Source organism: Phocoena sinus, chromosome 1 (genome assembly GCF_008692025.1).
Source record: "Phocoena sinus isolate mPhoSin1 chromosome 1, mPhoSin1.pri, whole genome shotgun sequence".
In the NCBI taxonomy this organism is placed as follows: domain Eukaryota; kingdom Metazoa; phylum Chordata; class Mammalia; order Artiodactyla; family Phocoenidae; genus Phocoena; species Phocoena sinus.
In genome coordinates, this window is record NC_045763.1 from 18,459,928 (window position 1) to 18,482,288 (window position 22,361).

Below are 22,361 nucleotides of genomic sequence, written 5' to 3' on the forward strand. Positions count from 1 at the left end.
GCATCTAAGATACTTCCATAGACTCCTTTCCCCATCCTTCTATGCCTATACTGGGTGAATTCTGCCTCCTCAGAACCCTCTTTATCTTTCTGTTCCTTTACAGATCTTGAAAACGTGCCCACCTAAATGTAGACTGGGTGCTTGAGAGCCTCTTGCAGAGCCGAAGCTGGCTTCAGGAGTCAGACCTGTGTTCTGGTCCCATCACTTCCGCTGACACTGTGTGTGGCCTTAGCTGAACCTCTTTCCCTCCCCCAGCCTCAGTTTCCCCATGTGTCCAATGAGGGGGTTGACCTAAAAGCTTTCCAAAAGATCTTCTAGCTGCAGAGATCAGTGACTGGGTGATTCTTACCAGATACAAATTCCCCTTACAAAGTCCAAATTCTTCCAGAGTCTTAGTTATTCCAGGGTTTGAACTTTCTCGCAAAAGCCATTTGAAAAATTCCTCCAGCTTAAAAAAAAAAGCTATTAAAAGAAAGTAAAAGTTTCAAAACCAAATCCTAAGCAAACACCCCTGAAAACAATACACACACACGCACACACATGCACGCACACAACACCCAAGGTAACTCCGAGAACAGGATATGAAACCTCGCAGGCTGGCGCTAAGAAATGATTCACAGGCCTTTCGAGATGCTTCTATTTCAAGGCATGATCCGCCCACTGGATCTGGTGGCTCCAAAAACAAAATAAAGCTTAAAGGAGCTGCCGTTTCTTATCTCAACAGAGTTAGCCCAGCCAGCATCCTCAGGTCTCAAGGGCTCCAGCCAGAAGACAAGGTTGAGTCCTGTGAATTCCCTTTCTGTTCTATTTCAAGTCTCAAGCTGCAGGCTTGTTTAAAGTCTTTTGCATCCACCTTTGGTTGGCTGACCCCGAGTTTAAAGCAACACAGCCTAATGGGTTTACAGCACAGCCTGGGAGTTCATAAGTTTAGTTTAGCAATGTCTCTGTATGGCTCTGTCCTACTACATTCTGGGCCGATCATTCCAATAACTGTCTCCAACTAAACAATCTTATCTGGCTTGGGGATTGTGCTAACAATATTATACTTGTCCAGGAAGCATGAATTATAGCACACCATTCAACATATCATGCTCTTATGTAAAACAAAAATATAAAAGTAATTTATTCGTTCAATGAAATGCTTATTGAACACTTACTATATACCAAGCCCTGGGATGTACTGGTAAGATCCAGTCCCTGCCTTCAACGAGCTTTGTGAATAGGAAAATCTGACAAGTTAAATGTAGTAGAAACATATGGAACTATTTCTTATAGGAAAAGGCCTGCATAAAAAGTGATACCAAAGTTGGAGCAAAATTTAAAGAAATGCAAATGCTTGTGGTATGGTTAAGTACATTCTCATCTGTGCTTACCCTTGATTTTTTTGTGTGAAATATAGAAAAGTTCTACCCTTCATGATGCTTCAGTTGCTCCCTAGAATCCTGCAGAAAAGGTCACCATCTGGGCCAAACCTACTCTTCTTGCCAATAAATTTCCTCACCCCAATCATATGTTCACACCACCATTGCTACATGGTGTCATCCCTCCTCTTCTTCTTGTCTCTGAGGTCTGACTCAAAAGCCCACTTCCCCCAGGAGGTATTTGCAGACCTATCTGGCCACGTTGTCACTATTCCTAAACACACAGATCTCATGCTCTTTACTTGGCTTTTAAGCCTGTCCTGCTTTTGATCTCTCTTGTATTTCTGTCCTGAACTTTTACCTAACTTGTGAATCAGGGGAAAGAGGACGAGAACTGGCATTTATTAAATGCTTTCTTGGTGCCAGGCTAGCCCCTTCCTGCACATTTTGTGCCTGGCACAGAGAAAATATTCAATAAATATTTGCTGACTGAATGCTTGGGTGGTTTCACTTCAACCTAATAATAACTCTTTGAGGCAAATGCTATTAGTATTCCCGTTTTAGAAATGAGGAAATTGAGGCACAGACGGGTTAAAGCCTGCATTTGAGGTCTTTCTGCCTCCAGAGCTAACGTTCAGGTTCATTCTCCTACTCTGTATTGTTTTTCTTTCACATATTTTTTTCCCTAAAGCACCTTGCACATAGCAAGTGCTTAATAAATAGCTACGGATTGATAGGGCACACACCATGCTCTCTACTTTACCCCATCCCAGATGCTACTACTTGCTCTCTTTTATGGGTCCATATGCTTTATTTCTACACATAGCTTAAAAACCATCCTGCTGTTATCTGTGCCCGTCTGCCTCTCCCACTAGACTGTTGGCAGCATTAACGCAATATGCCTTCTGTGTGCCTGGCTGGCACATGGTTCATGCTCCATGAAGGTCTGCTGAACTGGGGTGGTGGTGGCGACAGGGTGGGTTGAATTATGCCTTTAAAAAGATAGGGGCTTCCCTGGTGGCGCAGTGGTTAAGAATCTGCCTGCCAATGCAGGGGACACGGGTTCGAGCCCTGGTTGGGGAAGATCCCACATGCCACGGAGCAACTAAGCCCACGTGCCACAACTACACAGCCTGCGCTCTAGAGCCTGCAAGCCACAACTACTGAGCCCGCGTGCCACAGCTACTGAAGCCCGAGCTCTACAGCCCATGTTCCGTAACAAGAGAAGCCACCGCAATGAGAAGCCCATGCACCATAGGTAAGAGTAGCCCCCAGTTGCCGCAACTAGAGAAACCTCGCACACAGAAACAAAGACCCAACGCAGCCAAAAGTAAATAAATAAATAAATTTATAAAAAATAAAAAATATTTTAAAAGGTATGTCTAAGTTCTAACCTCAAGTATCTGTGAATGTGACTTATTTGGAAATAGAGTATTTACAGATGTAATTAAGGTAAGGATGTCAAAATGAGCTCCTCCTGCATTCAGGGTGGGTCCTAAATCCAAGGACTGGTAGCCTTATAAGAGAAAGGAAATCAAGATTTGAGACAGAGAGAAGGCCGAATGAAGACAGAGGCAGAGATTGGAGTCGTGAAGCGCAAAGCCAAGGAACACTAAGGACTGCGGTCAGCCGTCACAAGCCAGAAGAGAAGCATATGGAATGGATTCTCCCTCTGAGCCTCCGGAAGGAACTAGCCCTGCTGACACCTTGATTTGGGGCTGCTAGTCTCCAGAACTGTGAGAGAATACATTTCTGCTGTTTTAAGCTACAAAGTTTGTTACAGCAGCCCTAGGAGAATAATAGGGGTGGAGCAAGAGAATAATCCTGGCTAAGAAATTCAGGGCTTGAGAGAAACAGCTTTGACTTTGGGGTCTTGTATACCTGGCTTTGGCACCTACCTGTTCTATGGTCTTAATTAATAGACTCTGCTCCTCTGAGCCTCAGTTTCCTTCTTTGTAAAATGTGGACAGTCATAGTGATAGCTAACATCTATAGGGTGCCAGGGAGTGTGCTAAGCCCTTTCCATGCATCCTAAGACTCGGCCTGAATAACAGTCCAGGAAAAACCATTAATAATATAAACTGGGTTTGAAATTTACAGTCTCACCTTGCCATGCCTGAAGATTCTGCACCTGGCATTGTTTGGCTCTGAATCTGACATTGTGATAATGCATGACAAGGGCACAGACGGAGTTAGACAGAACCAGGTTCAAATCCTGGCTCTGGCGTTTACTAGCTGGGTAAACTTGTGCCATCTGTTTTGCCCCTCTGAGCCTCAGTTTCATCATCTGTAAAATGGCCATGGTACTGGTCTCTACTTCAAAATGTTGATGTGATGACTGGATTAAATGCTATAAGGGAATGCATGCAATTATGAGCTGTTCCGTGAAGGGTTCCAAAAGTGCAGTTCTGGCACATAGTAGGTCATCAATGAGAGGAAGTGGCTGCTGTGCTGAAAATGATGGTTCAGGAGGGGACAACCCAGAAGAGCAAGGGAGTGAGAAGAGGACTACAACAGCTGGTGGTTGATTTTCCCAGCGGAGGACTGAGGGACAGCGAGGGCCTCTCGGGCAGCTGCTTCCTGGGGTTGTGATGTCACCAGCCCATCCAGGAGGCCATGGTACCCGCGCCTGTCACTGCCTCCCAGCTGGCCGGCTCCACTTCCTGCGCCCTGAGCCTGCCCTTGCCTTCTTTCTCATGACCCTGGGGAGGCAGCTGGACTGCAGCTCAAGGAACAACTCCCATCTGCAAGTTGGGAGAGCATGAGCCCCTCCTCCTTCCCCAGGGCTCCTGCATCTTGGGAGGGACCCTAAAGAGTGACTCTTGTCCAGTGGTTTTCAAACTGGGTTCCTCCAAGCCCTGGGATTCTGCAGAAGTGCCTCAGGGACCACTGAGGGTAGGGAGGGGGAGTGTGGTGGGAGCAAGGGGTACACTAAGCAGGGTACCTTCTCAGGCCACCCCCTCCACTGCTCAGAACAGCCCCACATTTTGTCTTCTTTACATATTAGGACTTCATATAAAATTTAAGTTCGGAAAAAAAGATTCTGCGAGAAAAGAAAGTTGAAAAACCTTTGATCTTTTGTGGTATGTGAGTTATATCTCAGTTTTTAAAAAACCCTATGATCTATTCTACCACTTTCATTTTCTAGATGGGAGGCTGAGGCCAAGCGAGGAGAAAGAGCCCATGCATGGTCACCCAACAAGTCGGCGATAGAATTGGGAACCGGGCCACCTGTTACAAGCCAGATGCTGTTTCTACACCACGTGGTACCAGGAGTGGGATGGAGGGCAGACAACTCTGGTTGCCACATCTGACCATCACCACCTCATCCTGTTGCTCTCTGGGACACAGCTCAGATGCAAAGTGGGGCCGCTCAGTGACTAAGACAGGCAAGCTTGAGGCTAAACCACCAATCATCTTGTCTCCCTGAGCCTCCATTACCTTCCTCTGTAAAAAGGAGATACATGGTGCCTAAAGAGGGGTAAAGGGAAGAGCAAATTTATTAGTTGTTCTTTGAACAATTTTTTTTTTTTTTTTTGGCAGCATGTCTTGCGGGATCTTAGTTCCCCGACCAGGGATCAAACCCAGCCCTGGCAGTGAAAGCACCAAGTCCTAACCACTGGACCACCAGGGAATTCCCTGAACAAACGTTTTTTCAGTGCCTACTATGTGCCAGGCATTGTACTTGGCTTTGAAAAATTGAGAAGGGACCAGGATGTCAGGCTCCCACCCTCATGGAGACTTACATTTTTATGGGAGAGGCATGAACATAAGTAAATAAACAAATGACAACAGGAATGTGTCAGAGAATGGTAAGTTCTATGAGGAGAAGAAAAAGGATGACAAGGTAGAGACAGAACACCTTTCTGAGTAGATTGTGCAGTTGGAGAGGATCCTCTAAAGAGGCGATATTTGAACTGAGACCTCGAAGAGACCTAGCGAATTCATGGTAAGCAAGGGTGCGGTGTCAGTGCTGAAAAGCGCACGTGAGGGATGAAACTGCCCACCATGAGGATCCATCTGTATCACAATTGCATTATTATTATACATATGCAAATGTGATGTGAACATGTCACATGTGTGTTTCTCTACTTGTGTTTGATGATGGTAATGACTGTTAACCATTTTCGCACACTCACAGTGTGCTGTGTCCTCTTGTAAGCATTTAGATCTGTTGCTTCATTCTCATAGCAACCCTGTTAGGGAGGCACTATTATTTCTAACATTTCACCCATAAGGAAACTGAGGCTCAGAGAGGTAAAATGACTTGCCTGAAGTCACACAGCCAGAAAGTGGTAGAGCTGGAACTTGAATCCAGTCAATCCAGGGTCTGGTTTTAACCACTGCCCAACTTTGCTTAATCTACTGTCTGCCCATTAGTAGGTGCTCAACGAAATGGATGTCTGCTTGAGTTTGGGGAGAGGGAACTCTGACCAGACCTTTGGCACGACTGCCCCCTGAGTGGCCTATAACGTCCTGTGCTTACCTTTCCCTGCCTTGCTCCCACCAACCTTCCAAAATAAATCCCTAATGTCCCAAATGCGGGGGGAGGGGGGAGAGGGGGGAGAAATGACTGTCGAAAATGTGCTGGCAGGAGACACGATAGTGTCTGCAATCATCTGTGTGGATTGTGAAACCTAGACAGGTTCTGAGACCGTGACTCACAAATTTTACATCAAGAAGGAAATTACCAAGAAGTAATAACTATGAACATCGTTTCACAGAGCATCCTTCCCAGGCTGTGTCACCCTGGGCCCCGGATCCTATATTTTAGTCACAGCAGGCATCTGGAATACAGATGGGAGCCTCGCAGCCCCTCCCCCAAGCTCGAGACATCCTCCTCCCAGGTCCTCTCACTCCAGAGAGTTGGGTTTGGCTCTTCCCAAGCTGCCCCCATCCTCCTGTAGTTTTCTAAGATGATTCCTGCTGGGAAGCCTGGGTTCAGATCTTGGCTCAGCCATTTACCTGCTGAGTGCCTTTGGCAAGTTTCTGGACCTCAATAGCCTTATTCAAGGACAAACTAGGATCACAGATGCTCTTCTCCTAGGGCTCCAAGAGGGCAGCGTTCTTTTTTTTTTTTTAATAAATTTATTTATTTTACTTTATTTATTTATTTTTGGCTGCATTGGGTCTTCATTGCTGCATGCAGGCTTTTCTCTGGTTGCGGTGAGCAGGGACTACTCTTCGTTGCGGTGCGCGGGCTTCTCACTGTGGTGGCATCTTTTGTTGGGAGCATGGGCTCTAGGTGCGCGGGCTTCAGTAGTTGCGGCACGCGGGCTCAGTAGTTGTGGCTTGCGGGCTCTAGAGCACAGGCTCGGTAGTTGTGGCTCACTGGCTTAGTTGCTCTGCGGCACGTGGGATCTTCCCGGACCAGGGCTCAAACCCATGTCTCTTGCATTGGCGGGCGGATTCTTAACCACTGCGCCACCAGGGAAGCCCGAGGGCAGTGTTCTTATCTGTTGTGTTCATGGCCATATCCCCACGGCTTAGAATGGTACCCAGCATATAGTAGACCCTTGATAAATATTTGCTGAATGAATGAATGAAAGTTCTAGCACAGTGCCTAGACACATAGTAGGTGCTCAGTATCTGGTCACTCTTACTATTACTACTGATTCCTGAAAGAGAACCTTCTGACCAGCTGACCTCAGGATTCTTGCTACTCTGCCTGTATCTCTCTCAGGATCAATGAATATGCTGGTTTGGGGTATACTGGTTGGTCATGGATGGGTTTACTGGGGTGAGTCAGTGTCCCAGACCCTGGACACTAGGGCTGATAGAAAGGAGTTGGATAGACAAGTCTCAGCTCTGCAGAGACTCCCCTTCTAGTCCTCCTCTTCCAACTGGGGTCTCACTCCTCTGAAGACTTCCTCAAAACTGGTCTATCCTTTGGGATACAGGGACCTTCTTTCGGCAGCGGGGTGCAGGACAGGCAGGGAGAGCACCTGCAGGGAAAGTGGTTCCTTGCATCAGTCAAGGTTCCAGCAGGAAGCAGATGGCCCCCTGGAAGGGGCACCTGGAGAGAGTTTAATAAAGAGCCTTAATCTCTGAAAGGGTTGGCAGGGATAAGGGATGGATGGGCAGTTAGGGACTAGCAACAGCCCTGAAGGGGTGAAGGGAAGGAGTGGGGAGACTGTAGCTACAGGAAAAGAGCTGTGGCCTTAGGTAGACAAACTCAACACAGTCAGCCCAGCCCAGCAGGGAAAAGGGAGACAGGACAATAAATACCTGACTTCTCTCTCTTCCTTTAGACAACAGTCTTCTGCCAGTGTTTCCACTGGCCAATTCCAAGTGGGAACCAGAGAGCAGAGAAGCCCAGATGCTTCCTCAGGTGGAAAAGGGAGAGCCAATCTGGAGGGGCAAATGGAGAAGACACAGCATGTTTTGTTTTTAGCACATCTACTAGTGAGGGGCTTTATATACATTATTATATGTATTACATGTATTCTGACAGTCACTCTGGGAGGTGAGGAAACCAAGACTCAGAGGGGTAGAGTGACTTGTTCAGATCTTCTGACTGTAAAACCAGTTTCTTTCTTACCTTTTTTTTTTTGGGGGGGGGGCTCACTGCTTGGCTTGTGGGATCTTAGTTCCCTGACCAGGGATCGAACCCCGGCCCCCTGCAGTGGAAGGGCAGAATCCTAACCACTGGACCACCAGGGAATTCCCTCTTTCTTTCTTAAAAAGATGTTTTAATGAAGTCTTTAGAGTTATATGGGAGATGGGATATATTTCAATATCTTTAAAGCCAAAGAGATGCAAAGCACAGCCTCAGCCTAGACCAGTGTCACTGGAAGCCAGACCTAGACCAGAGCTTGGAAGCCAGGCATGTTTGAATGGGGCAGCCCTATGTAGGCTGAAGAAGGGAGTCCCAGCAGCAAAGCTCCAGGAAACCCATTGCTTTCCAGTGGGCAGGGCCAATGTTATTAATAGATTACCAGTTTATTATAAAAGGATATAACTCAGGAACAGCCAGATGGATGACTTGGGTGGGGCAAGGTATGTGGGAACAGGCATGGAGCTTCCATGCACTTTCCGAGTGCCACTTCCCACAAATCTCCAGATGTTGACTAACCCAGAAGCTCCCTGCGTTCTTTCCTTGTGGCATGATTCTGACAGATCTCACACTGACTTTCTGGCTGTGTTCTACTTTCCAGGGGAAATCTCCCTTGACCAGGTAATGCTAAGGTTCACACGGGAGGAGATTCAGGGGACAGGGTGGATGGAGAAGATGTTTTGTACCGCAGAGCTTCTTTGGTGCTTACCAAACCATTCCAGGGACCATCCCTGAGGAGGAGTCGCATTCATTCTGTGATTCAATAGTTACAAAACTGACAAGGTGAAGGGATCAGGGGCTCTGCTTGGGAGGGGCATCGCCCATGGAGGTCAATGAGTAATTAGGTAATTAGCACCCGGCTGTTCCACCGGCTAAAGAAATACACATATGTACAAAGAGGCATATGCAAGATGATCATTGCAGCTTTTTCTGTAACAGTGGAAAATTGAAAACCTCTAAATATCCATCATTCTGTGTTTTTATTGTACCTGGGGTTAATTTATAGCGGTGATTGCATGACAACAGTAAGGCCAATGCCACTGAAAGAAGTTTTATGACTTACAGTTCCAAAGAGATGGGGGGCACACCACACCACATAAGGCTACATGAGGAAGCACCAGGGTCAGTCAGGAACCAGAAGAAGCAAGTGAGATCGTGGCCCAGAGCCTTTATCGCGGTTCCCCTGGGAAGGAATGGGCAAGGTAGGGTGGGCAAGTTTGAACTGCTTAGGATTGCCAGTTTGAATGTTAGTAAGCTCTGGGCCGTAGGGGTGGTTCCTGGGTGTCCAGTGCCTGGCCCTGGGGTGATTTAGGGCAGGGAAAATATTGACTTGATGTGTGAGAGTTAGATAGAAGAGGTGATTGGGGATCTGGGTTTTGAATTGGTTGGTTTGTATATAAAAGGTGTGTTCTCAGGCAAGTTGTTTACCATTGATACCTAGGAAATTGCTAGCCCTGTGAGGAGCAATCTGTCTAGGATTAGCAAGGCTCTAGGATGTGAAAGCATCATAAAATACAGAAAATTGGGCTTCCCTGGTGGCGCAGGGGTTGGGAGTCCGCCTGCTGATGCAGGGGATGCGGGTTCGTGCCCCGGTCTGGGAAGATCCCACATGCTGCGGAGGGGTTAGGCCCGTGAGCCATGGCCACTGAGTCTGCACGTCCGGAGCCTGTGCTCCGCAACGGGAGAGACCACAACAGTGGGAGGCCCGTGTACCGCAAAAAACAAAACAAAACAAACAAAAAAACCCAGAAAATTTAAAACATGGTTAATACATTTAGGGAACGGCTAATAAAAGACAGTACAGTCATATTTTGGAATATTATATGGTAGTTAAAAACAGTAAGGTATGTCTCCATGTTCTGACATAGATGACCTCCAAGACACTGTTAAGTAAAGAAAACAAGTTACTGAACAATTCTTACCCATATGATTCCATTTACAAATGAAAAAAACCTCAAAATGAACCTTTAACTTCTGCACACCTATACGTATGTGTGCAGTGCACCCAAAAATGTATGAATGGACAGCAAACGGGCATCCAAGAGGAGATCTTTCACTGTAACTGTATGTTTGAAAATTTTATAAGTACATGTTCATGTATTACCTGCGTGATTAAAAAGAAAAAATTCATTTAAAAAACAACCCGGCGGTGGGGGCAAATTGAATGAAGGTGGTCAAAAGGTACAAACTTCCAATTATAAGAGAAATAAGTTCTGGGGATCTAATGTGAAGCTTGGTGGCTGAAGTTTACCGTATTGCATATTTGAAAGTTGCTAGGACAGTAAGCAGCTCTTAAAAGTTCTCATCACAAGAAAAAATAAATTTGTAACTATGTGAGGTGATGGATGTTAACTAAACTTACTGTGGTAATCACTTCACAATACATACATATACAAATCATTATGTTGTATACCTTAAACGAATACAATGTTATATGTCAATTATATCTCAATAGAACTGGAAATAAAAATAAAAGTAAAAACAACCTTTCTTCCCTCAGATAATGTCAAACCTAAGCGATGAACACAATGATGGGGAAGCATGGGGGCTGGTTGGTGTGGAAGCAGAGACGTGGGCTCCTGCACCCTAACTAGACAATCAGGGAGGAATTCCTGAAGGAGGGAGTTGTGCTTTGAAGGAGGGGTGAAAATTAGCCAGGTGAAGAAGTCGAGAAATAGTATTCTAGACAAAGAGAACAGAATGTTTGGAGGGGTTCAGGAACATCTGTATTTAGGAGCATAAGATTTGAGAGGGAGAAGGGTGAGGGATGGGGCTGGAGAGGTAGGTGAGGGCAGATCATGAGGGGTCTCATAAGCCCAGCTGAGAGGTTTTAATTTCAGCCGGAGGGCAATGAGAAGCTTTGGGAGGGCTTTCAGCTTTGCCTTGAGTGGGCCGGGATGGTGAGGTCAGGAGCAGGCAAGGCAGTGAATGGATGGGCTAGAATGAGACCAAGGATCAGGGGATACCCCTCTCCCTGCCACCACACTCCAGCCACAAGACTTTCTTCCTGAGCACCAATGCAGTGACCCTCAAATTTTAAGGTGCCTCAGAATCACCTAGAGGACTTATTAAAAACTCAGCCTGCTAGGTTCCACCCTTAAATGTTTTTAGTATGTCTGGAGTAGGTCCCAAGAACTTACATTTCTAACCGGTTCCCAGGGGATGCTGCTGGTTGGGGACCCATGTGAAGAACCCCTGCTCTAACATACCTTTCCATTACCCCCTCAAGGCCTTTGCACTTGCTCTTCTCTCTCCTTGGGATGCTCTTTCTGAAATCTGTCACCGCCTCAGGGAAGCCTTCCTTGACCACTCTGTGTGGAGTAGCCACTCATGTTACTAACTTCTCAGCCTGTTTTATTTTCTTTATAGCACTGGTCACCATTAGAAATTATCTTGTTACTGAATTTGTTGACTCATCCATTTGTTGTCTGTCTGCCTCCATTAAGATGAAAGCTCCAGGAAGACAGGGATCCATCCTTGGCGGCCAAGGACAGTGCTTGGCGTGCAGTAGATGCTCGGGAATTCTTTATCAAATTAAAAGCAGCTAGGGTGGGTTCCTCCTACCTGGGGGAGTCCGCGGGGGCTAGAGTTTTCTGGTGGAGGCCCTGATGATGGGCACCAGGAGAGAAAGATGTTTGGATACTGAACTGAGCTGTTGACACAGGTTAGAAAAACTCATCCCCTTTTGGGGGGAGGGACAGGGTGGGGTGAGAAAGAGTTTAAAATAGGTGACCTTTTCAAGCAGATGTGGGAGGAAGGAAGGGCCCTGACATCACAGCTGAGAGGCCCAGAGCTCCGTTGTGGCCCAGGGGCCAGGGCCACCAGAGTGGGCCCCGGGCCTGGGTCACTCCCACCTGTAAGTCAGGCGACCAGGCCAAGCCCGGGGTTGGGGGAGTGGTCCTGGGAGGAGTGCGCAGTGGGCGGGCAAGCGGGGAGAGGTGGCAGCTGCTGCCCAACCTGCATCTCCTTTCTTCCCTCAGCCCCTCTCCAGCAGGCCACCCGCCCACTGCATTATGGAGGACTGGGCTAGGCACAGGTCCTCAGTTTCCTCATCTGGGAAGTGGGGGAAGGGAGAAGGCTCAAGTCCAGGCTTCTCTGCTTGTCACAGATGACCTCACCCCAGCTCTTCACCTCCACTCACTGCACTCACACCTGCTAGGAGTTCTGGAACCAGTCCTGCCTTAGGCCTCCATTCAAGCTCTTCATTCCCCAGCCCCACCCCGACCCAAGAACCTCCTCTTCTAAGGCAATGCTCTCCATCCCCCAGGCGCTGGGTGCAGGCAAGGGAAAAGCATGGGCTTTGGGACCTGACAGACCTGGTCCCAGATCCAGCTCTCTCCCTGACACCCTGGTGAATCATCACCTTTCTGACCTCAGTTGTCCTTTCTATAGCGTGGGTGTATCTGCCTTCTAGATTGTGGTGAAGATAAAAAAGATCCTACTATGAAAGTTGGTTTCCTTTGCCTTTTATTCCCAATTTTTTTTTGTAGTAAAATACACAAACAGAAAATTTACCAACTTAACCATTTTTAAGTATACAGTTCAGTGGCATTAAATATTTTTATAATCTTCTATTCTCACTACCATCCATTTCCATAACACTTTTCATCTTGTAAAACTGAAACTCTGTACCCATTAAACAATAACTCCCCATTCCCCCTCACCCCAGCCTCTGGCAACCACCATTCTACTTTCTGTCTCTATGAATTCATTTATTTTATTTTATTTTATTTTTTATAATTTATTTATTTAATTTATTTATTTTTGGCTGCCTTGGGTGTTTATTGCTGCACGCGGGCTTTCTCTAGTTGCGGCGAGCGGGGGCTATTCTTCGTTGCGGTACGTGGGCTTCTCATTGCAGTGGCTTCTCTTGCTGCGGAGCACGGTGTCTAGGCACACGGGCTTCAGTAGTTGTGGCGCAAGGGCTTAGTTGCTCCGCAGTACGTGGGATCTTCCCCGACCAGGGATCTTCCCCGTGTCCCCTGCATTGGCAGGCGGATTCTTTTTTTTTTTTTTTCTTTCTTTTTGTGGTACGAGGGCCTCTTACTGTTGTGGCCTCTCCCGTTGCGGAGCACAGGCTCTGGACGCGCAGGCTCAGAGGCCGTGGCTCACGGGCCCAGCCACTGCGCAGCATGTGGGATCTTCCTGGACTGGGGCACGAACCCGTGTCCCCTGCATCGGCGCCACCAGGGAAGCCCTGGCAGGCAGATTCTTAACCACTGCACCACCAGGGAAGTCCCTGTCTCTATGAATTTAGTCGACTCCTCTAAGTTCCTTGTGTAAGTGGAATCATATGATTATTTGTCTTTTTGTGACGACTTATGTCACTTAGCATGATGCCCTCCATGGTTCCTCCATGCTGTACCAAGTGTCAGAATTTCCTTCCTTTTTGAGGCTAAATAGTATTCCATTATATGGATAGGCCACATTTTGTTTGTCCATTCATCCATAGATGGACATTTTAGTTGCTTCCATGTTTAGTTGTTGTGAATAATGCTGTGTACATGGGTGTTCAAATATCTCTTTGAGACCCTGCTTTCAATTCTTTTGGGTATATACCCAGAAGTGGAATTGCTGGATCATATGGCACTTCTATTTTTAATTTTTTGAAGAATCACTATACTGTTTTCCACAGTGGTTGTACCATTTTACATTCTCATCAACAGTTCATTTACCTCCCCCGCCCCTACCCCAGTTCCAACTGCTGCTGCCCTGAAACCTTTCAGAATTTCTCAAACTGATGAATTCCAACGGTACTGACAGCCCTTGGCTGGCCCACCACAAAGCCCTTGACCCCAGCTTGGCTGCAAAGAGACCGTTTCACTCACCACTGACTCTGCCTCAGCCTCTGGCTAAGAGCTGGTAGTGGGGCAGGAAGGTTTACTAAACACCAACCATGCACCAAGTGCTCTCCTAGGTACTCTGCATGCATCAGCTCCTTCATTCTCCTCACTGCACAGAGGTGTCATCAGCCTACCAAGAGAGAGAGCCCCGGGAGGTCTCCTGACCTGCCCAAGAAAAGATTGGTGAGCTATGAAGCTAGAGAAATGGGCAGGGCCCAGTTTACAAAGGGCCTTGAATGCACTCTATCTGGAGGATGTTGGGGAGCCACTGCAGGTTTTAGACAGGAAGGCAACACGATCAGACTTGGACTGAAAGCTGAGCAGAGTTGAGATAGGTAGGGAAGAGAGGAGGATTATGGTTTAATTTCTGCTTCCCAGAGCAGTAAGAAGGGAGACCTTACCTTGGCAAAAAGGGAATGTGATTTAGGCAGGGTAAATGGCAACCAAGCTGGCACATCTGACCTGGAATGAGCCATTTGAGCTGGGATTGGGTGGGGAGCTTGAGGAGGGTCCACATTGTCAAATACAGGGGCTGTGTGGTTTTAGGCAAGCTACTTTGCTTCTCTGATTCTCAAGTTCCTCATCTGTAAAATGGGCTTAATCGTGGTACAACCTCCCGGGGAGCTGTGAGAGTTCAATGAGATCATTAAGACGTGCAAAGCACTTATGTAGGCCAATCCCTGGCACACAGCAAGTGCTCAGAACCACCGAGCACCGTGGGATCCTCACTGTTCCTGGGACAGCCTCCCATATGCTGGGGTCTTCAATCCCCAGGGATATTCCCAAGTCCGGCTATTTCGGGTGGGCTCTATTGAATGACCTTTCTCTGCTTCCTGGCGGGGAGAGTGGGAATGGGAGCCACGTGTGCAGGTGCTATCTCCCTGCCCCCCTTCCTCCTTGCCCCCACCCTGCCCTCCCCACCCCCCCCCCCCAGCTCTTGCTCTTGGCCCCCGGTCTATTTCCAGTAACAGGGCTGCCTGAGGCTGAAGGCAGCTGTGGGTGGTGAGTCAGAGCCTGGCTGAGAGGACATGGTGGCCCTGGGGGCCTGAAACTGTCACAGCCTCCCTCCCTCGGCCTTTCCCAGCAGCCCTATGAGCAGGGTGATGGCAGGGAAAGCTGAACCAGTTCCAAAGTTTCCCCTAGCAGTGTCAGCAAGAAGCCATGGGGACAGAGCCCCAACATGCCCCAAATCAACCTCTTTGCTGGCTGGAGGTGGGGGCAGGGACCCTGTCCTGTTCATCTCCACTCCCAACATACCTAGGACTGGGCTTGGCACCTGGCAAGGATGCAGTAAGTGTTCACTGACTGAATGCACCAATATTTGTAGGGGACTCTTTTTTTTTTCAATTAAAAAATTTTTTTGTATTGGAGTATAGGTGATTTACAATGTTGTGGGTTTTTTAAAAAATATGTATTTATTTATTTGGCTGCACCTGGTCTTAGTTGCATCACGTGGGATGTTCGTTGCGGCATGTGGGATTCTTTTTCTTTTTTTAGTTGTGGCACGCAGGATCTTTAGCTGTGCATGCAAACTCTTAGTTGTGGCATGCGGGATCTAGTTCCCTGACCAGGGATCAAACCCGGGCCCCCTGCATTGGGAGCACAGAGTCTTAGCCACTGGACCACCAGGGAAGTCCCCATATGGGACTTTGGAGAAACAGGATTTGCAGTGTTCAGGCTGCTTATGAGGACAGAGCAAGGGTTCTGGAGACAGATAGACAGAGTTTATGTGACCCTGGGCAGGTGAATTGGCCTCTCCAAGCCTCAGTTTGCTCATCAGTGAAATGCGGATAACAACGTGTACCTTGCAAAGAACGATTGTGAGGTGTAAATGAGGCCACCTCAGAGAACTGTCTACTGAGCCTCGGATCATATCTATAATAATACGAATCACGTTTCGTTACAAGCGTACTAACATATGTGTTCCTCTTCCCTGGAAGGCGAGTAGCTCCTGAGTCAGGGCTGGCTCTCATTCACGTTTGCTCCCCCGGGCCAGGCATAGAGCCAGTCCCCCATACATGTTTGTTGCACAACTCGCTGACCCCCCATCCATGCCTGGAGCTTGCTGGATTGTGAATAGTGGTAACTGTGACAACAAGCCGCAGGCTATTTGAGTGCACAGAATTTCTACCCAAAAGAGAAGTCTGCTTTTGGCTTACCATTTCTTAAGCACTTGTATGCCGAGAGCTTTGTAGCTGAGTTCATCAAATTCTTACAGCACCGCTCAAGCTGGTACTATTATTATCCCCATTTTACAGATGAGGGAACTAAGGTTCAGAGACGTTAAGTCACTTGCTACTGGTCATGTGTTGACCTAGACGTGGAGCTGAGTCCAGTCCCAGGGCTGTCTGGTCTCCTGAGGTTCTTAATCATCCCTGATATCGCTGGTGTAGACAGAAGAGGGAGTCGGGAAAGCACCACTAATGGATTTCCTTGCTGACCTGGGCTGTCTTGAGGTGGCCAGGACCTCGGGACTGGAATGGCCTGTCTGCGTGTCTGTGTGCCCCCACCAGTGCTGAGGACTTTTAGGGATGAGACTATGTCTCCTTCAGCTCGGCAGCTCCAGGGTTCAGCATAGGGTCTGGCATATCTTATATTAAGATATGAGTCTCCTGAGTGAATGAATGGCCTTTGGCCTTCTCTCTTGATTGGGTCCCACAGTGGTGAGACAGCATAACTGCTTTACTTGAAGGCAGTGCCTTTCTGGGCACCAACGCAACCTGGCTGAGAGGGTCAATCACCAGCCCCCTGCCCAGCTGAGCTGGCTCCTTAGTCATAGTCAGCACTTCCCTCCATTTCAGATTCTCCCTGTCCAGCCCCAGGTCAGGCCTCTCTCTCTCTGCTTCCGAAGACTCTGTAGTTCTTCCCTGTCCCACACCCAGCTCTTGCACCTGGCCAAGCAGGACTTGCTTCTTGGGGTCACTGAAGGAGTTCTGTGTCGGGCGGTCGGGGCCTTTTACTTAATTCCTTTGAGTCCCACAGCCTTTAGTCATTGCCTAATCCCCAGTTCCTAGCACAGTGCCAGACACATAATAGGTGCTCAATAAATACTTGTTCAATGAATGAACATATCTCAGGACTCAGCACATCTGCAGCTCTATTGAGCTCTCTGCTGCCAAAGCTCTGGATTGATGTGTGTATGTGGGCTTGCCATTTCTAGGCCTTGGTTTTCCCATCTTTGAAATGGATGGATTTGATGGAACCAGCCCTGCCCACCCCAGCATCCACAGCAGCACGCTGGACAGATGGTGGGCATTCTCACATATAACCTCTCTACCCCACCAACCCCCCCCACCCGTGCACACCCAGATTTTGACGAACCTCAAAAATTGCTGTAGGGGAAGCAAAGCCCGAAAATGATTTGGGATCATCACAATTATTGACCTGGGAACTAGCCACTCACTGTGGGTTGGGGCTTTAGAATCGTCAGTGCAAGAGCAAGACTCTTTTGTTCTCTTCAAGGAAGCAGATTGCAGAGCATCGGGTGTGAATGACATTATTGCAGGGATTCAGTTGTTCATCTCTTTATCTATTTACCAACTATTTATGGAGCATCTTCTAAGTACCCGGTCCTGGGGATACAACAATGAACAAAAAGCCCTTTTGGAGCTTACATTCTGGTGGGAGAGACAGGAAATTAAAAAATAAGGCTATATATTAAGTGGGAAGATTTCTAATTACAATAAGTGCCATGAAGGAAATCATTGGGGTGCTGGGCTAAAGGGGGCAAGGGATTGGGGGTTACCTTAGCTGGGGGTGGGGTTGAAGCTGGTCCTAAAACTTCATTGAAGAGCTTTTTAGGGCTGCGACTAGAGGATGAGAAGGACTGACCTTGCAAAAAGCAGAGGGAAGGGTATGTGCAAAATCTCTGAAGGGGGAAAGAGATAATGGTGGACCCTTTTAATTTTCTTTAAAAAAAAGAGAATAAATGTAAAACTCTAACTCTTTAGTTATTAGTAGTGCCAGATTAATTTCTTCATTCCACAAACAAGCCCCTACTGTGTAGCTGGCCCAGTGCTAGGCCCCAGGGGACAGACAGGGATGCATGAAAGTAACATTCTTGTCACACACATCCTGGACCCGGCACCCCATGGAGATGAGCCGGTCTGATGTTTGCGAAGGGCTCCCAGCTTGGATCCTTGGGGAGTCCAAATAAACCCCACAGGTTCTGGCATCCCAGGCCTCCCGCCAGCCGGCCAGCCGCTCCCGGCCTCCATAGGAGGGAGGCTTCTGTTTCCTGCTTCTCCCTCCCCCACCCACCTGGGCACAGAGGGTCTTTCATCCATTGTTACTGCTTCCTGCCCATCCATCTCCAGCTGCTGGTCTGAACCCTGCAGATTTACACTGACAAGCGGATGCTTTTACCAGGACCCTCGAGGGGGATAGGGAGGGGAGTGGCCTGGGGTGGGGGGAGAGGGGGAAGCTAGAGCTTTGTGACAAGGAAGAGTTTCCTGCCCTAAAGAGGTGTCAGTCCCTGAGGGCTGAAAGGACGGGAAGCAGGCCTCTGTCCCCAAAGGCTCCCCCATGCTTGGGGAGGGAGTAATTAATGACCCCTGACTCAGCAGGGCCTCCATGCCCCTTGGACTGGGTTTGGGTTCAGCAACGTCTCCCCTGGCCCCATTTCTCATGCGTGGAATGAGCACTGAGCTTGGAGTCAAGACTCTGGGGTTTATGTCCATGTCCGCCAGCTCCTAGCTGGGTGACTCAGGCAAATTCTGTAGCCTCTCTGGGCCTCTGCGTCCTCATTTGACAGGTGAGTCTAATAATCCACGCCCAGCAGTGTTGTGAAAATGGACGTGATCATGTAGGATAGATGATCTCCGAACACCATAAAATGAAAAGCAGTTCCTCCCCTCGGGCTCCCCTATCCAAAGTAGGAAGGTTACAAACTGGCTCCTGTTCTAGAAGGCTTGGCTGAACACCTACTGTGTGCCAGCACTGAAGGTAAGGAGCAACAAGACCCAGTTCTAAGTGAGACAGACAAGCAGACAGACATGCATCAGACAATTGGTTGAAGCATTTGAATAAACCAGTCAAGAATGTGGGTTTGGAGCCATCCTGCTTGGCTCTGCCATTTACTGGCTGTGTGGCTGTATGCAAGTCACTTACTCTCTCTGGGCCTCAGTTTCCTAAATCTGTAAAATGGGGGGAATAATTACCCACCTCGTAAGATTGTTGTGAGGATTAAATTATTTAATATTTGTAAAGCACTTAGTACAGTACCTGTCACATAGTAAGTCTCAAGAAGTAAAAGTTATTATGGGGACTGCATTTCACCCAGAACGTCAGGAGCCCTGTCCCTGAGTGGAACTGCTGTAGCCAAAGCAGAAGGGACAGTGATGCTGAGTGAGTACCTGGTCAGGCATCTGTTCTCCACATGGTTGTGTCTGTCTGTCCAGGACAGTGCAGGATCAGGGACCACCTGTCCCACCAAGGCCATTTGCATGAAGTTGGAGCCGACCCTGGACCCCGAGGTGCTGGAGCTGCTCATGGAGAGCAGTGGCCACATATCCCACCGGGTAGTGGAGATGCATTTCCGCGCAGCCGTGGTGGGCTCTCGCTTCCAGGGACCGAGCCCCCTGCAATGGCCCTGTGCTGTCTGAGAGGCTGGTGGGGCTGGCCCATGCTCTGACCATCTAGTCAGAGACCCCTGCCCAGTGGAGTGAGAACCCCCAACCGGACATGAGGGTTCAGTGCCCCACTGTCTGGGAGGGAGCAGTAGAACTCAAGGAAGGACCAGGATGGGAATGCACTGGGGGAGAATAAAGTACTGGGGCCTGGGATTTATAAGGGACGAGGAGCCCTGGACCCCTTTCTACTGGCACATACACATTCCCCAGACACAGCAACTCATTCCCATCAAAGCTAACCCAAGGGAAGAGCAGAATCTCTGACAACTGCTCTTGTCCTGGACTATCAGGAAAAGCTGCCCAGTTGTTTCATGTTCAATTGTGACTAAGGAACCACCAAACCTGGCAAGTTGGAAATAATCCTGTACATTGAAAGAGAAATTATATGAAAAAAAAGTTCTTACGATGTATAGGTGCCGATGGAGTCAACACAGAGTGGAGAAGAGGTGGCCTGAGGGTTCCCAATCCAGCTGGTACTGGACTGTAGGATGGTATGAAGAGCTGAGCCTTAAATGGTGAGTGTGGATGAACCAGCACCAGGAAGGGCAGTCCTGGAGGAGGGCACAACACCAGCAAAGGCACGGAGGCGAGAAACAGCATTGGATGCCCCAAGGAACATCAGACGAGGCACGGTGGGAGATGAGGCAGAGCTGGAACTCAGTGTACTGCAAGCTACGTGAAGGCGATGGGTCATGATCCTGTAGACGATGAGAAGATTTGAAGTGGAGGAGGACAGATCAGATTTTGATTCTTCTCATACCGCCCTGGTTGAAGTATGGCGGATGGATTGGAGGGTGGAGGCTGAAGGCAGGGAGATTACACAGCAGGTTGGTGCAGTAGTGCCGTGGGAAGTCAAATGGAGGAAGATTAGATGAGAATAATGTACTCATAAGGGGCCTAGCACAGTGCCTGGCACACAGTAGGTACTCAGTTAAAGGTCACACACACACAAAAGAAAATAAATCTTTATGTTAAATTAATATTTCTATGGCAAAAATGAATCAGCCCTAGGATTTTTTTTAAAAAATCATTCATTGTTGCCCTAAACTTTTATTCCTACAAAATCCTTCAGGTCTATATTTCTCCAAAAGATGGTGTAACCCACCTCCGATTATTTCCATTTCAAGGGGTAGGTGGGCATTTCCTTCTCTCTATTAGTGCCTCAAATGTGCCATATGTATATAGTTGGATATCAATAAATCACTGTGGATGATGAAAAAAAAAAAAGGTCACCATTAATGTTGTTAAATGCTGAGGGTCTGAATTAGGACTGGTTTGGGAAACACTAAGAAAGTCATATCTGCAGGAATCTTTGACTGACTGGATGGGGGTGGGGGTGAGAGAAGAGGAGTCAAAGAATTCCTGAAATATTTATTAAGCCCTCATCACGTCATGAGCCAATTCACCCAGCTGGTGGTCCAGCTCCATTCATACACCGCTTCTCCTTGAGCACCTACTATGCGCAAGGCAGTTTCCTAGGTACTGGAGCTACAAAACCACCCAGAGCTTGTCCCTGGTCCCCTGGAGCTCACTGTTCAGACTTCCTCAACGATGGAAGGACCCACTGTCTGCTTTCATCAGATGACCCGAGACTGCTAGGGCCTCTGGAACCACCTCCTGGCAATCTGCAAATGCCTCAAACCCACATGCCCCAAACCAGGTTCCCACCCCTGCCCCTCCTGCTTGCACGTTTCCCCACCTCAGGAAATGGCACTGCCACCCACCAGGCGCTCAGGCCAGAGACCCAGGTGCCCTCCAGAGCCCTCGTCCTCTCTTCCCTCCACCCCACCCCCGATCCAATCCATCTGCAGCTTCTGGGAAGTTTATTTCCAAAACATATTTTGAATCCATCTAGTTCTCTCTGTTTTTCCTTTCGCATCTTAGTCCAAGCCACTGGCAATCTTATCTGGATACCATGTCCGCTGGTCTTCTTGCCACTAGCCCCCTCCATCATTACCCCACACAGCAGGCAAGGGCAAGCTTCTTGAAAGGCAAGCCACGCCCCATGAGTCCACTGTTGAAAACCTTGCTTCAAGAGCTTCCCATTGACCTGGAATCTAATCCATAAGCCCAAGCAGCTTCTCAAAGCCAGCACAGGTCCTGCCCTGCTCCCTTCCAAGCTCCTCCTGCGAGGCTACAGCCCTTTTCCCCTCTTTCCCCCTGCACTGGCCTTCCAGTTTCTTGAACCACCGAGCGCCTTCCCACCTTCGGGCTTTTGTGCGTGCTGCTCTCTCCTGAGATGACCTTCCCTCCATTCTTCGCTGGGCTGGCTCCTTCCCCCTCTGCTGGTCTCAGTTTAAATGTCCCCTCCTTCCAGACACCTCCCTGCCCATCCTGGTCTCCCCGTTAGTCTTCATCTCAGCACTGCTCATTCCCTCATAGCACGTATCCCAATTTGCAATGATTTTATTGGTCCAACGTTGTGACCTGGCTCCCCTGTCATTTGACTAGATCTCTTGAAGGCAGCGTCCATGTCTGCGTCCCACTCATGGTGTTCCCACAGCCTAGCGCGGTACCTGCCCTGCCGCCGGCCGTGTATTGACAGTGGCTGAATACTGAGCTCCATGGGTCCAGCCAGTGCACCAACCCCCTGCAGCACCTCCCAACTCCCTTTCTGTTCAGACAGCATCACACTCTCTCGTCTCCCTGGCCTCCATGGAAGAACTTGTGGGTTATCTTGTCATCTATCAATCTCTAATAAACCAGGTTATTTTTAGAATAGGTGAAAGCAACGATCTAACATCTCTGAGAGGATTTTCCACTCCCATCTGACTTTCTACTACAATTTGGTTTCCTGTGGTGGTTGCAGAGGCTGCCAAGCCAGCAGGCTTTGTTATTCTGGGGTGCAGAGAAGGGCCTAGAAAGAACACTGAGCCCTCCTTGAACCTTCTTCCACCTTGCACGGTGAGACACTTGAGGTGCCTGGCGCAACCCCCTGGCGCACAGCGGGAAGCCTGAGCCGGAGCCTGCT

General features: G+C 48.4%; 1 pseudogene; it reads left to right on the forward strand.

Moving 5' to 3' along the window:
* The first annotated feature begins 2,259 nt into the window (after nt 1-2,259).
* The window catches only part of LOC116754177, an 83,789-nt pseudogene continuing 63,687 nt past the window's right edge, over nt 2,260-22,361 (forward strand).